At 51.5% G+C, this 13,611-nt stretch overlaps 1 protein-coding gene and 1 pseudogene across 1 annotated transcript in view; one reads left to right on the forward strand and one right to left on the reverse strand.

The window, feature by feature from the left end:
- AHRR (aryl-hydrocarbon receptor repressor) overlaps positions 1-13,611 on the forward strand; it is a 103,937-nt gene that overhangs the window by 63,472 nt on the left and 26,854 nt on the right. The window lies entirely within an intron of this gene.
- On the reverse strand, positions 7,071-9,314 carry LOC117064687 (annotated as a pseudogene).

The raw sequence follows: 13,611 nt of genomic DNA on the forward strand, positions 1-13,611 counted from the left end.
AACAGGAAAGTGATTTCTCCCACGTGTGTTTTGACTGGGACCCCCCAAGCCCCTGCCCTGGGCTGTGGCTCCCAATCTCCTCCACACCCTAACCCCAGATAGCCCAAGACTCCTGGGGTTCCCTCGGCTTTTCTGTCCTCAAGTCCCCCTCCTGCCAGGTGGCTGACACTGGCTGCCCTGCATCCCCATTCCCTGAATGACACTGGTGTGGAATGCAGGCAGAAGCGGCCTGGGAGACACGAGCTCTGGTGGTGGGATGCAATTGGCCGAACACCAGGCTGAGCAGGGTCCGAAAATTAGGGGAATAAAAGTCCCAGGAGAGGACGAGGTGGCAAACAGGAAGGGCAGCTGACTCACCAGCCCAGAGCAGGGGAATCTCACCAGTTCCCTGAAACGGAGCTTCTCAGCTTCGGGGCTGGACGAGCGGCTTCCCAGAGGCCACTGCAGGCCAGGTCATCAGAGGCGCCTGCTCCAGCTTCCACCCTGCCCTGTGCCCAGTGGCAGCCGAGCAGGGCTTCACAAAAACAGCTGTGAGAACAGCCTTGCGTGTCTGGAAGTCCCAAGCCGCTCGGCAGACGGTCACCGGGCCGCGCTGCTGCTCTGGTGTGGTTTCTGGAAAAGCATCCGCAAATTCCTGAGAAGTCCCTAGGAACCAAAGTGTCCAGCATTTGAAATTTAACAAGTGGGGAGATGCTCCTCCGCTGCAGGCTGCTGTCCTAAAGAAAGGCCTAGAAGCCCTTCTGGCTAGGGCTGCGCACACGTTCCTGTGAGGGACACTTTGGGAGAGGATTGAGTGAGGGGGACAGGAAGTGAAGCAAAAGGAACGAGGGTCCCCTTCCTCCAGCTTACCCCACGCAGTGATGCTGCCTGGCTCCAAGGGGCCCCTGGTATGAGGATTAGGAGGCCATGGTCGTCCAGAAACTCAGGCCAGAAGCGAAGGTATAAAACACCAGATGGTAACACAGGACCACAACTCAGAGGGCTCTGGGAGCACAAAGCCGGGGTACAGGGGAAACCAGCCCAGGAGGGTAAGAGAGGGATGGGGCAGCGGGGCCCTGCAGCTCAGGAGCTGGGAAGTCCCAGCCCCCATGACAAGGCGGCAATCCAGACAGAGGGGCCCCTCAGGGGAGGCATGGGGGCTGGAGGGGATGGCCGTGCGGGGACAGCAGGCTGGGAGGGGGCATCCCACACCCACCTCTGTCCCTGACTTTAGAAGTGATGGGGGTGGAGAACCGAGCCCCGCATGCCATGGCTGGGGTCTGCGTGTCTGGGGGCACTGAGGCGGGCGGCCCCAGCCTCACCCTGGCACCCACCGGCCACTGTGGAGAGAGCTCCCTGACGCCCGAGCCTGCTCCTGGCTCTGTTCTGGGCACTGTCCCACAAGCCCCACAGAACACACTTGGCCTCATCTCCTGGCCTGGCATTTTCCGCTGCTTCCTCGGCCTTTCTGCTGAGAGAAATCCACGTTTTACCGTCTGTTGTCGCTGCTGGGCCTGATGTTCCGAAACTCCTTGGAAGTGGCTTTCACTTCAGGAGTTCATGAGATGTATTTGATAAACAAAGGTATAGCCAGAGGTTTCACCAGGGAGGAAGTGTGCTGGCCCTGCCACTGGCCTGAGAGTGGGCACAGTGGGAGGGTAGCCCAGCTCCCCTTGCACCCACCTGCCCACCCTCTCCCCGACCCCCACCCGCCTCTCCCACCCATCCACAGCCCAGGCCAGTTCTGGGAGGCTGGGGACCCCTGCCCAGCTGGGTCAGAGTGCCCGGCTCCTCGCCCCGCTCGGAGGCTGCTGCAGGTGTCCGGGGCGCACATCGGCCTCTCTGTGACTTTCACATCCCCAGGACTCTCCTCCGTTTACCCCTGACTGTCCACGTTAGCCCCCGACTGTCCGCGTTAGCCCCCGACTGTCCGCGTTAGCCCCTGACCGTCCGCGTTAGCCCCTGACCGTCCGCGTTAGCCCCTGACCGTCCGCGTTAGCCCCGACTGTCCGCGTTAGCCCCTGACTGTCCACGTTAGCCCCTGACTGTCCAGTTAGCCCCTGACCGTCTATGGTCACTGAGCCAGGTACACAGAGTTCTAGTCAGTGGTGTTCACTTGGCCCCTGCTCTGCCCTCGGCTCAGCTGGGCTTGGACCTTTGCATCCCGGGCTCTGCCCAGCAGGCGACTTCAGCACAGGTGAGGGTCCTGGGCCTCCCTGGTGGAGGGAGTGTGTTTGTGCCAGCCTGGGTTTCAGGTGCCATGCGCTGTGAGCGGGGATCGCACCCGCTTGGCTGTTACTCCGTTTTAAGCTGCCGACACTAGGAGGAGGCAGTGCCGTCGTCACCGATGGGCTCATGTGAGAAGGGCTGGGGCTTGCAGGGCCTTCTGCGCCCAGGCCTGGGTCCTACAGGCTCCAGAGGCTGTGAGTGGCCCTCAGTGAACTGTGGGTCTGTGTGTGGCCCTGGCTTCAGCAGCCGCCCCAGTCTGTTCTGGGTGGATTTTCCCCACCCGAGGTCACTGGTGCACTCAGAACCCCCCCTGCCAACCTGCTCAGCACCACCGTGGCGTACCTTGTTCCTCCCGAGGACCAAGCAGCCGCAGCTCCCGCTCAGTGCCCACCTCTCGGCCTCACGGCAGCTGTCTTGCCATTGGTTTCCTACCAGGTGGTTCTTATCCCCATGCCACCTTCCTTGTCTGCTCTGAGGCAGCCAGGTCAGCACGGAGCCCCCTCGGGCTCTCCTGGGTGTGGAGCTGCGGGTGCAGGGGGACGGCCCAGGCCAACTCTGGCCCCGAGGTCTCCAAGGCCAGGGCTGGCGGCGCAGGACACACCCAGGGCGCAGGGTCCCAGGCTTAGGGAGCAGCAGGGACGGCTCCCGACCACCAGGACCCTGGCAGCATGGGCCTGGAGCTTCCACAGGGAGATTCACTGTGGGAACGTCAGCTGCGTTTGTTTATGGGTTGTGACTCTGCTTCTGGTGAAGTAAGTTTCACACTCGGGTGTTTGCATTCAGAAAGCGGATCCCAGTTTTAAAAACCTAAGTTTTGTTCTCTAGAAAATGACATCAGCTTTAGACATCAGATTGCCTGTCCAGCACAGCCGTTTGCCCTCCAGTCACAGTGACAGCGGGTACTGCCCTGATCACTGGAGGGTGCCTGGTGCTGCTGCTCACCGCGCCCTCACAGACGCTCACTGCTGCCGTTCCGTCTTCCACAGGAGGAAACCAAGGCCCAGAGAGGTGAATTAACTGGCTAAGGGCCCACAGCAAAGGCGAGGGCGGAGGCAGCATCGGCACAGGCTGGTCTCCCTCAGGCAGAAGGGGGCCCAGGACACTGGGTTAATCGAGCGGGGCTGCGGTGGGCGTCAGGAGGGACTGCCCGGGGGCCGCTGTCTGCCTGCTCTCCCAGGGCCCCGGGGCTTCAGTCAGCCTCCCGCTTTGTGGCTGTCCGGCCATCCACCAGCTGCATTCTCAAGAACTGTTTTCAAACGCTGGAGCTGCTCAGTGGAAGAGTCAAGGCTGCGTTTACTGTTTGTGGGATCTATAAACAGCCAGTTATTCAGCTCCCCAAGCCAGAGCGCTGCCTCGCACGCACGCAAGCCCCATGGAGCGGCCCCTGCGAGTGATCTGGCTCCAGGAGGCCGGGCCAGCTGCCCCAACGCCCGCCCGGTGCCCGCTCGCGTGACTAGCGGCGGTGTTGTGGCATTGTAACCGTGGCAACGGCTCTCAGGGGAGCACAGCGCTCCCAACTTCCCTTTACTCCAAGGAGGGGCAGCCGGGGGGCTGTGGAGGGTTGTTCCTTTTTCCCTCATTTTCCCTCTGCCATGACCTTGACAAAAATAATCTTTGAAGTACTTGCCGGCTATTTTTTTCTGCCCTGGAACTGGAAGAGATCAGGATATTTAAAGGGTTTGACAGAGGAAGTCCCGGCTTTCTCAGAACATTTGCCCCATTCCCTGTGGTGCCTGGGGAAGATCGCGGCTCCGGCCCTCACCTGCCCCGGCCTCACCTGCCCCGTTGTTCTTGCGAAGTGGCAGGTGTGCCGTTCGCTGATGTTCAGTAACAGCACATAGATGTGATCTTTTTCCCCTTAAAAAAAGTGCAGCTTTAACCTTAGAGCCAAATCCTTTTTTCCATTTGGAAAAGTGATCTCATTTTCCATGGACCATGTTAAAAAAAAAAAACAAAAAAACTTTTGTAGGATTAGAAAGGCAGAAAGAGAGAAAACAAACAGACTCTCGAGATGCATATTTGAAAGATGGGCCCACATGTGTAAAAGTATTTGGCGTGACAGTGCTGGACCAGAAGTCAATCTGATATTGAATCCATATGACACAGCAAACAGCATTTTATGGTCTTTAAAAAAAATTCTGCCTTGTGAGTTAAAATTAAGGTTGCTTTTGGTTGTGACTAATCTCATAAAGTCTTTTTTAAGAAGACATTTTATATACTCAAGCCTTGACAATGTCTTTGGTCTTTGAACTATTATTAGTAGGACATCATCAGTATGTGGCAAGTGCTGAACTGGGAAAGCTGTGGCAGGAGCTGGCGGGCACAGACCCTTTGCGGCAGTGCCAGGAGGGCTGGGGGCTGAGGACCCGAGGCCCTGTGCACCCCTTCCAGCCTGTGCAGGCCGAGAGCAAGGCCCCTCAGTGTCACCACTGCCTGGCTCAGAGCAGGCAGTTGACGGGAACTTCATTCCCTTTCAGCAGACACCCCCCAGGCCACACGACCCCGGCTGCTTCACGTTCTCACCTGTTTTCTAATGACCCCTTGGTGCACCCCACGTCATCTCACCCTGTCTCTGCCTAAATCCCAGGGGAGGGAGGGGCTGCAGGGGTCTGAGGGGCGGGTGCCAGCCTGAGGGGCCAGCCTGAGGCACAGTGGTGGTGTGGGTCCCCCAGTTCCGGACACAGCTGCTGACCCCCAAGATGGGAGCCACCATAGAGAAAGGGTGTCGACGCCATGGGTGCCAGCTCTGGGCCAGGCTTTCTGGGTTGCCCAGTGTCTGTATCACCACATGGGAAGGGTGTGGGATTGGCCCATGGTCCCTCCATGGCCACAAAGTCCCTGAGCTCCATTGGCACCAGCCCAGGGCCTGTATCTTGCTGAGCACAGGCAGGGACGATCCTGGGCCCTCGTGGATACTGCCCACGGTCATCTCCAGGCAGGACAAGAACTCTAGGAGTTCCAAGGTGAAGCTGTGAAGCCAGCACAGGCAGGTGCGGTGGCAAAATGCAGGTCAAGTGTGCCTGGCACCATCGTTCCACAGGATGCCAGCTCTGCGGGACACAGAGTGTGATTTAACCCTCACCACAGCCTCTGAGTCGCCTTTTATCCCAGGTGGGGATTGCAGGGAAGAGCGAAGTGTCGTGAAGTGATTTCAACCTTAGGTGCCTTCCTTCTGGAAATGCAGCCACAGCAGCAGTGTTCCCAGCCAAAGCAAGGCGGCAACCAAGCCTCCGCTGACAGGTGGCGGGTTGGCAAGATATGGTGTCTACCTACAGAGGGTAGTATTCAGCCTTAAAAACGGTGGGGCAGTGAAAGAGAAATACACAGACAGGACTACACCAAACTGAAAAACTTCTGCCCAGCAAAGGAAACCATCAACAGAATGAAGAGGCAGCCTACGGAATGGGAGGACGCATTTGCCAACCATACATCTGACAGGCGGGAAAGACCCCAAATACATAAGGAACCCAGCCAACTCAAGAGCAAGAAAACAACCCGATTAAAAACCAGGCAAAGGACCTGATAGATGCTTCTCCAAAGGAGACACAAAATGGCCGGCTTGTACGTGGAAAGGTGCTCGGCATCACCAGGCACGGGGAAGTGCAAATGGAAACCGTCAGCAAGCTCATCTCGCACCATCAGGACGGCTGTTTCAAAGAGATGAAGGCAGTCGTTGGCAAGGGTGTGGAGAGAAAGGGACTCTCGTGCACTGTTGGCGGGAATGTAAATTAGTGTAGAGTGATGGAAGGTTGCATGGAGCTTCCTTGAAAAATTAAAAATGGAACTTCCAGGTGACCCAGCAGTGCCTCTGCTGAGCATTTACCCAAAGGAGCTGAAATCAGAATCAGAGACACGCGTGCCCCCGTGCCTGTCGAAGCAGTGGCCACAGTAGCCAGGACGTGGAGACAGCGTGCACGTCCACCAGTGAATGCACAGGTAAAGAGAATGTTCTGTATCTACACTGTGGAATACTATTTAACCAGAAAAAGAAGGGAATCCTGGTATTTGAAACCACGGATGAACCTGGAGGACATGGTGCTGAGTGAAGTAAGTCATGGGCAGACAGTTCTGCGTGATCTCACTTGTATGTAGAATCTAAAAAAGTGGAACTCATAGAAACAGAGAGTTGATGGTTACCAGGGGCGGGGGGTGGGGTCGGGAGGGGGCTAAAAAAGGAAGGAAGGAAATGGACAGGCGCTGCGGCTCGGATCCACCTGGAGGGCCCTGCGGAGTGAAACGAAGCCAAAGCCTGCTGGATTCGGCTCAGATGAGCTCCGCAGCGGAGGCAAATTCACAGCGGCAGAGAGCGGGTGGGATGCACGGGGCTGGGGGGGGGGGGGGGCACGTGTTTAATGTGGACAGTTTGGGTTTGGGAGGGTGGGAGCGTTCTGAAGGTGGATGGTCATGATGGTTGCACAACGATGTGAATATGCTTAAGGCCACTGAGCTCAAAAGGATTGAAATTTAACCACTTAGGTCAGGCACGGGGGCTGATGCCTGGAATCCCAGCACTGTGGGAGGCCAAGGCGGGTGGATCACCTGAGGTCAGGAGTTTGAGACCAGCCTGGCCAACGTGGCGAAACCCTGTCACTACAAAAAATGCAAAAATTAGCTGGGTGTGGTGGCGCAGTGCAAACCTGTAATCCCAGCTACTCGGGAAGCTGAGGCAGGAGAATTGCTTGAACCCGGGAGGGGGAGGTTGCAGTGAGCCAAGATCGCACCACTGCACTCCAGCCTGGGTGACAGAATGAGACTCTGCCTCAAAAAAAAAAAAAAGAAAAAAGTACCACTTAACCACTTAAAAATGGTTAAAATAGTTTTTTTTTTTTTTACTTTCAGACACATATTTGTCTTTATTAAAATTACTGATGCAGAACATTCGATTACTTATCATTTCCATGGTCTTTGTTCAAAGTGTCTCTTTCCTGGGTCTCTTGAGTTTCTTGATACGCCTTCTCTTCCTTTTTGCTCAAAGGACGAAGAACGCACGTTAAAACTTTTCCTCCTTGAACAGCTCATGGTCTAGATGAGAATGGAGCTATTCCAGGCACAGTCTGGAGTATTTGATGAAATATCCTCCAGGCGCGGTCTGGGGTACTGGATGAAATATCTCCACTTTATTTTCTTTCTTTCTTTCTTTTTTTTTTTTTTTTTTTTGAGACAGAGTCTGGCTCTGTCGCCCAGGCTGGAGTGCAGTGGCCGGATCTCAGCTCACTGCAAGCTCCGCCTCCCGGGTTTACGCCATTCTCCTGCCTCAGCCTCCCGAGTAGCTGGGACTACAGGCACCCGCCACCTCACCCGGCTAGTTTTTTGTATTTTTTTTTAGTAGAGACGGGGTTTCACCATATTAGCCAGGATGGTCTCGATCTCCTGACCTCGTGATCCACTTTATTTTCTGACTCATCTACGTTTTCTCCTTTATAGTCATTCGAACTTGGTGTTTTTTCTTAATCCACGGCTGAATCTGTTTAGTCTTTGCGTCCAAATCATGTTGTCCAGCATTTGAAGAAACAGTCAGTTCCTTTGTCAGGGCTGGTCCAGTTTTGGGGTTACCCTTCTCCATCTCACTCAGCCTCTGCCGTTCCTGGTGAGTCTGCATTCCTGTCGTGAGCTGGTCTTCTGCAGGCTTCTTTGAACCCGTCGCGGCTCTCGCTCATCCATGAGTCTAATCACATCTGCTCCGTGCATGTTCCCAAATCATTGCCCTTCTCATCAAATACTTGAATAATTCGCTGACTAATTTTTCTTCCCGTGTTACTAAAAGCTGTTTCACTCTTTTTTTTCTTTTTTCCTTCACTCTGGGTGTCTTCAGCAGTACCCAAGGCTTGTGCATGATTTAGGAAGGAGAGTCTTGGGGCAGAAGCAATAGAGGCCACTATGGGGTGCTGTCTTTTGCACGTTGTGTTTTCCAAAACATCTAATACAACTATTTTCAGACTTTACGGTTTGTAGTGTTAACCTCTTTAGAAAAAGAGCAGCCATCCTGTGCGGGGCAGGTGATTGGTACTAAAATGGTAATTTTTATGTTATGTATATTTTATTATAATTTTAAAAACTTTTTTACGGTTTGGAAAAAACTGTCATAAAAATTCACTCTCTTGGTTGGGTCGGTTATACGAGGGACATGGACGTCTGGCCTTGGGGGGTCCCAGCCTGGTCACATAAGCTAAAACTAAAGTCCACAAAAATCCTCTAAGAAAGATTTCTTCCAGCTGGTGGGAGGCTGGATGAGAAGGTGTTGTTATGTTTTTAGGTGAAAATCCGAGGCAGCACAGGACATGGTGAGATGATTATCCAGCTTGCTAATCTGCCGGCAGGCACCACCTGCTATTCCTTCTCCATGCCTTCGAGTAGCAGGCTCAGTCCGTTTTGGGGAGGCTGGCATGAGGCTGTCTTCACACCCCCTGCGGGGTCCATTTCATGTCCTGATGATTAATCCAGTTACTGGGAGGAAAACAGTGATTTCCTTTCTGTGGATCATCCCATGGACGCATTGCATCCTTTATTCGGTGACATAAACAACTAAGTCTCAAGTGTTCCATAGCCACCTCCCCCAAAGAAATGCAGCAGGTCTGAGAAGAGAGCCCCTTGGGGAAATCTGGGCAAACCGAGAGCTTGTAAATAGCCCCGGACGGGTCCAGGCAGATTCACCAGACTTTCTGCTCATGACCCAGAGACGTTAGTATGGAACCAATCCTCTTCCTCGGAGCTGCACAGGAATGAAAATGTACAAATACCGCAGTTTTTTAGCTCCTTAGATGCTCCCGTGGATGCAGATGTCCTGCGGGGTCAGTTTCCCTCTCTAGGAACGTGGTGGAGTTCAGGGTGACTGGTAACGATGGGCTTCTTGTCTGATGCTAAACCATATAAAGCGTTGGCCTATTTTGTCATTGTGCAGCAGCCTACGGTGTTGCCCGCTGTTTTGTTGTGACAGCTGGGCAGGGGCTCCCTGACGGCTTCCTCCGAGTGGGAGGTGCTTTGTGAGACTTGGGTTTCTTGTTCAGATGCTCAACACAGAGTTCAAATCCCATTGTGAAGTCATCACCTGGCACCTGCACCTCTGTATCCAGAACCAAGCAGGCGGCACACCTTCAGGTCGGTGGGAGAGAGGGCCTTCGGGTCGCCGGCACCTGACCCGGCAGCCTCGTCCCGCCGCCTGCTCCTCCGCTCTCTCCGTCTCCAGCTCCTCCGCTCTCTCCGTCGGTCGTAACATCTTACTGCTCCCCTCACCCACTGTTGAGTTGATCTTTGACAAGTGTTTATTTTATATTTTCACGGCACCTGTGACTTTTCTTTTTGGAGACTTTACTGATTGAAAAATGTGGCTTTGCAGCCCAGCAAGCCTCCAGGTCTGAGGCTGCATCCTTCTGGTGTGGCTTTCCTCCTGAATCAGGCGTGGTGTGATGGCATCTGGGGAAGAACACGCAGCCTCTGGTTCAAACTGGACCCTGGGCCGTGGTTCAACCTTCCCCACATCTGTGACACCCAACAAGATAGACACAGGCGTGTGAAACGCTCTACAGCCACCCGAAGAAGGTAGAAATTCTACAACAAAATTAACTGGGGAAAAAAAACTAGGGAGAAAACAGGAAAGGAAAGGTGTTGCCCAGAAGAAGCCTCTTGCAGTGTGAATGGGAACCTGCCACAGCTGGGCTTGGGCCAGGGGCCCACGGTGTTGCTGGGCACTCGGGCCCCTTCTGCTGCCCCCAGCCCTGCTTCCTTCCAGCCAGTGGCTCTGTGAGCTGCCTTTTGTCTGCATGTCTTACAGGAATATGGAGGGACCAGACCAGGATGGCCCCATGTCAGGAGAAAGAGCATCCCCAATCCCCAGCCCCTACCTCATGGGCCAAATCACCCCACGTGGGAGGCTGGGAGGCACATTTTTGTGTGAGTGAACTACTTTGAACAGAATCATAATTGCACTGGTAAGGAAGAACAGAAAGTTGTCTCAAAATAAAGGGGGATCAGGTGTCTGGTCCACTTGTTTTTGGAAGCGTATTTCAGGAAAACATTAAGAAACAGAAAATACTCAAGCTGGGTAAGCCATTCAAGAGCCTAGAAAGGGATGGAAAGCTGTTCAGTTAATTCTGAGAGGTTAGGAAAACGCTGGTGCAAAAATACGATGCAGGCAGCTCAAAGGAGAAACGCAGCCTCTTCGCCCTTGTGAAACTGCACAAAACAATTCCAGATAAAATAATAGCAACTGACTCCCATCTGTGTTATAAAAGCACGGGCCGCTGCAGTTACAGTGGTCGAGGAGTAAGGTGAGACTCTGATGTTGGGAAATACCCATAAAATTAACTTAGCAAATTAATATACTAAAGGAGGAGAGTGGCAGCTTGTAGATGATCCTGATTAAACAGGCAGTAATAATGTTTCTTAATATAGCACCAGTTACTGAAAAGCCTATCTCTGTCCCAGTGATTTGAGGTGACACTTTTTTTTTTTTTGAGACGGAGTCTCGCTCTGCCCCCAGGCTGGAGTGCAGTGGCTTGGTCTCGGCTCACTGCAAGCTCCGCCTCCCGGGTTCACGCCATTCTCCTGCCTCAGCCTCCCGAGTAGCTGGGACTACAGGCGCCCGCCGCTACGCCCGGCTAATTTTTTTGTATTTTTAGTAGAGATGGGGTTTCACTGTGTTAGCCAGGATGGTCTCGATCTCCTGACCTCGTGATCCGCCCACCTCGGCCTCCCAAAGTGCTGGGATTACAGGCGTGAGGCACTGCGCCCAGCCTGTGACACCTTTTTCGTGCATCAAATTTCCATTTGTGCTTGGACCCATTTCGGGACGTCCCATTCTAGTCCATTCATTGATGTGTCTGTTCATGCTCCATGATTTAATTATAGAGGCCTGACAGTATTTCTTAGATGTTGAATAAGATGATCCTGTCTCCTGGCTTTTTTTTTCTTCCTGTGCTTTTGTAGCTATGATAATTGCATATTTATTTTCATATTTAGTATAAACCTACCAGCTGCATAATCAGTTTGATGCTATGTTTATTAATTAGTATTACAGCATATTGATAGATTCACTCAGGAGGAGCAGGCATCTGTAGGATGTTGACTCATCTTGTGCATTGAGGTGTATCTTCCCATTTGTTCAAATATAATTTTTTGTGCTTCTGGAGATGTTCTGAAACTTTCTTCCTATAGGTTTTGCACACGTCTCAAGTTTATTTATAAGTACTTTAGCTTCTTTGATGTTTTTGTAAATGGGGCTTTATCTACAATTATGTATCCTAATCTGGCCGTTTTCTAGTTTGTAAAGGTTATGGATATCTGTATGTTCATTTTGTACTGAATTATTTTATTGGGGTTATTTCATTTTATTTTATTTTTTTGAGACAGAGTTTCGTTCCTGTTGCCCAGGCTGGAGCGCAGTGGCACGATCTCGGCTCACTGCAACCTCCACCTCCCAGGCTCAAGCCATTCTCCCTCCTCAGCCTCCCTAGTAGCTGGGACCACAGGCATGCGCCACCACACCCGGCTAATTTTGTATTTTTGGTAGAGACAGGGTTTCTCCACGTTGGCCAGGCTGGTCTCGAACTCCCGACCTCAGGTGATCTGCCTGCCTCAGCCTCCCAAAGTGCTGGGATTACAGGCATGGGCCACCGTGCCCGGCCTTATCTGAGTTATTTTATCATGGATTCTCCTGGGTTTTCCAGATGTACTATGATGTTGTCTGCAAAGAGAGACAGTTTCACTTCTCCGCAATCGTTGTACGTCCTGTTGACTTTTCATAGTGAATTGCATCAATCCATACCTGCAATACCGACGCCATGGGAGGGAGTTGGCGGCTGCTTCTTTAAAGGCCCACGTGGTGAATATTTTAGGCGTTTTGGGCTGGGCTGTCTCCACCCTTGACACCCCACTTTGCGGTTGTAGTACAAAAGTATCCATAGACAATGAATAAACGCATGGGTATGGCTGTATTCCAGTGAGGCTCTGTTTACAAAAGCACGTGGCAGGCCACAGTGGGTGCCATCCTGGGGGCCATAGTTGCACCCCTTGTGTGGGTGGTGGTGGGCGTCCCTACCCTGTTCCTTGATCTTACTGGAAACACCTTGAGTGTTTCCCTATGAAGTCACTGCCTTAGGAATGAGGTGCACACACATACATGTTACCTGTGAAGAAGGTATTCAGTAATTCCTGTTTTCTTGAGCCCTTTTTTTTTCCAGCAATAATTGTGAATTTCATTGAGGGCTTTTTCACCATATATGGAGATAATCATTTTTCCCCTCAGATCTGTAAATATGGTCTATTACATTAATGGACTTCCTAATATTGAACCAACCTTTCATCCTTGGATTATATCTGCTTGGTTATTGGTGCATTATTTTCCTAATGTGAAACTGGAGTCTATTTCTTAATATTTCATTTAGCTCATGTGCATCAATATTCAAAGGTGATATTGGTGTGTCATTTTCTTTTTTACTTTACTCTCCATATCAGAGTTAAGTGTCAATGTTATACTTCTTGAAAAGGACTAGAAATTTTCCTTCACTTTCTGTGCTCTGGAACAATTTACGGGGCATTGAAATTATCTGATCTTTGAAGATTTGGTGGAATTCCATGTTACAACCATCTGGGCCAGGTGCATTTTTGTGGGGTAATCCCTTGATAACTTTCTCTATTCCTTCTACAGGAGTTGATCTTTTAAGCTTGCTATCTCTAATGGAGTCAATTTTTATAAATTATGCTTTCCTAGGGAAATATATACTTTAGGTTTTCAAATGTATTTGTATATAGGTCTTTCTCCCACTTTTATTCAGTCACTTGCCCTCTGCCACACCCAGGGAACCACTTTCTGATTATTTATTACTGTAGATTAGTTTGGCCTGTTCTTCGGTGTCATATAAATAGACTCTTAAGTTAATGAACTTTTGCATCTGATTTTTATTTAACGTAGTGTTTTTGTGATTCATCAATGTTTTTGCGTAATGAGTAGGTTTAAAATTTTTTAATTGTGTAACAGTATTCCATTTTATAATTATTCTGCAATTCATTTTTCCATTATCCATTATCCATTTGATAGTTGCTAGAAATAAACTAGCTTTATTTCTAGCTTTTGATTATTACGATCAAGGCCACTGTGAACATCCTTGTTCCACCCTTTTTGTGAACATGCCCATTTCCCTTGATGAAATACTAAGGCTGGAACTTCTGGGTTGTAGGGCAGCTGTACACTTGCCTTTATGAGAAAGAGCAGGGCAGTTTTCCCAAGTGGCTGTAGCATTTTACATTCCCACCAGTCACACTCTCGCCCTTACCGTATTCCGTGCTGTCGGTCTTGCTGACAGTGGCCACCCTGGGGTGTGGAGCGGCATCTCGATGAGGTTTTAACGTGCACGTCCCTGGTGGCTAAGGATGCTGAGTGTATTTTCATGTGTATGATGGGTGTTACTC

The sequence above is a fragment of the Trachypithecus francoisi genome, unplaced genomic scaffold (assembly GCF_009764315.1).
Source record: "Trachypithecus francoisi isolate TF-2019V2 unplaced genomic scaffold, Tfra_2.0 Lachesis_group2, whole genome shotgun sequence".
NCBI lineage: Eukaryota > Metazoa > Chordata > Mammalia > Primates > Cercopithecidae > Trachypithecus > Trachypithecus francoisi.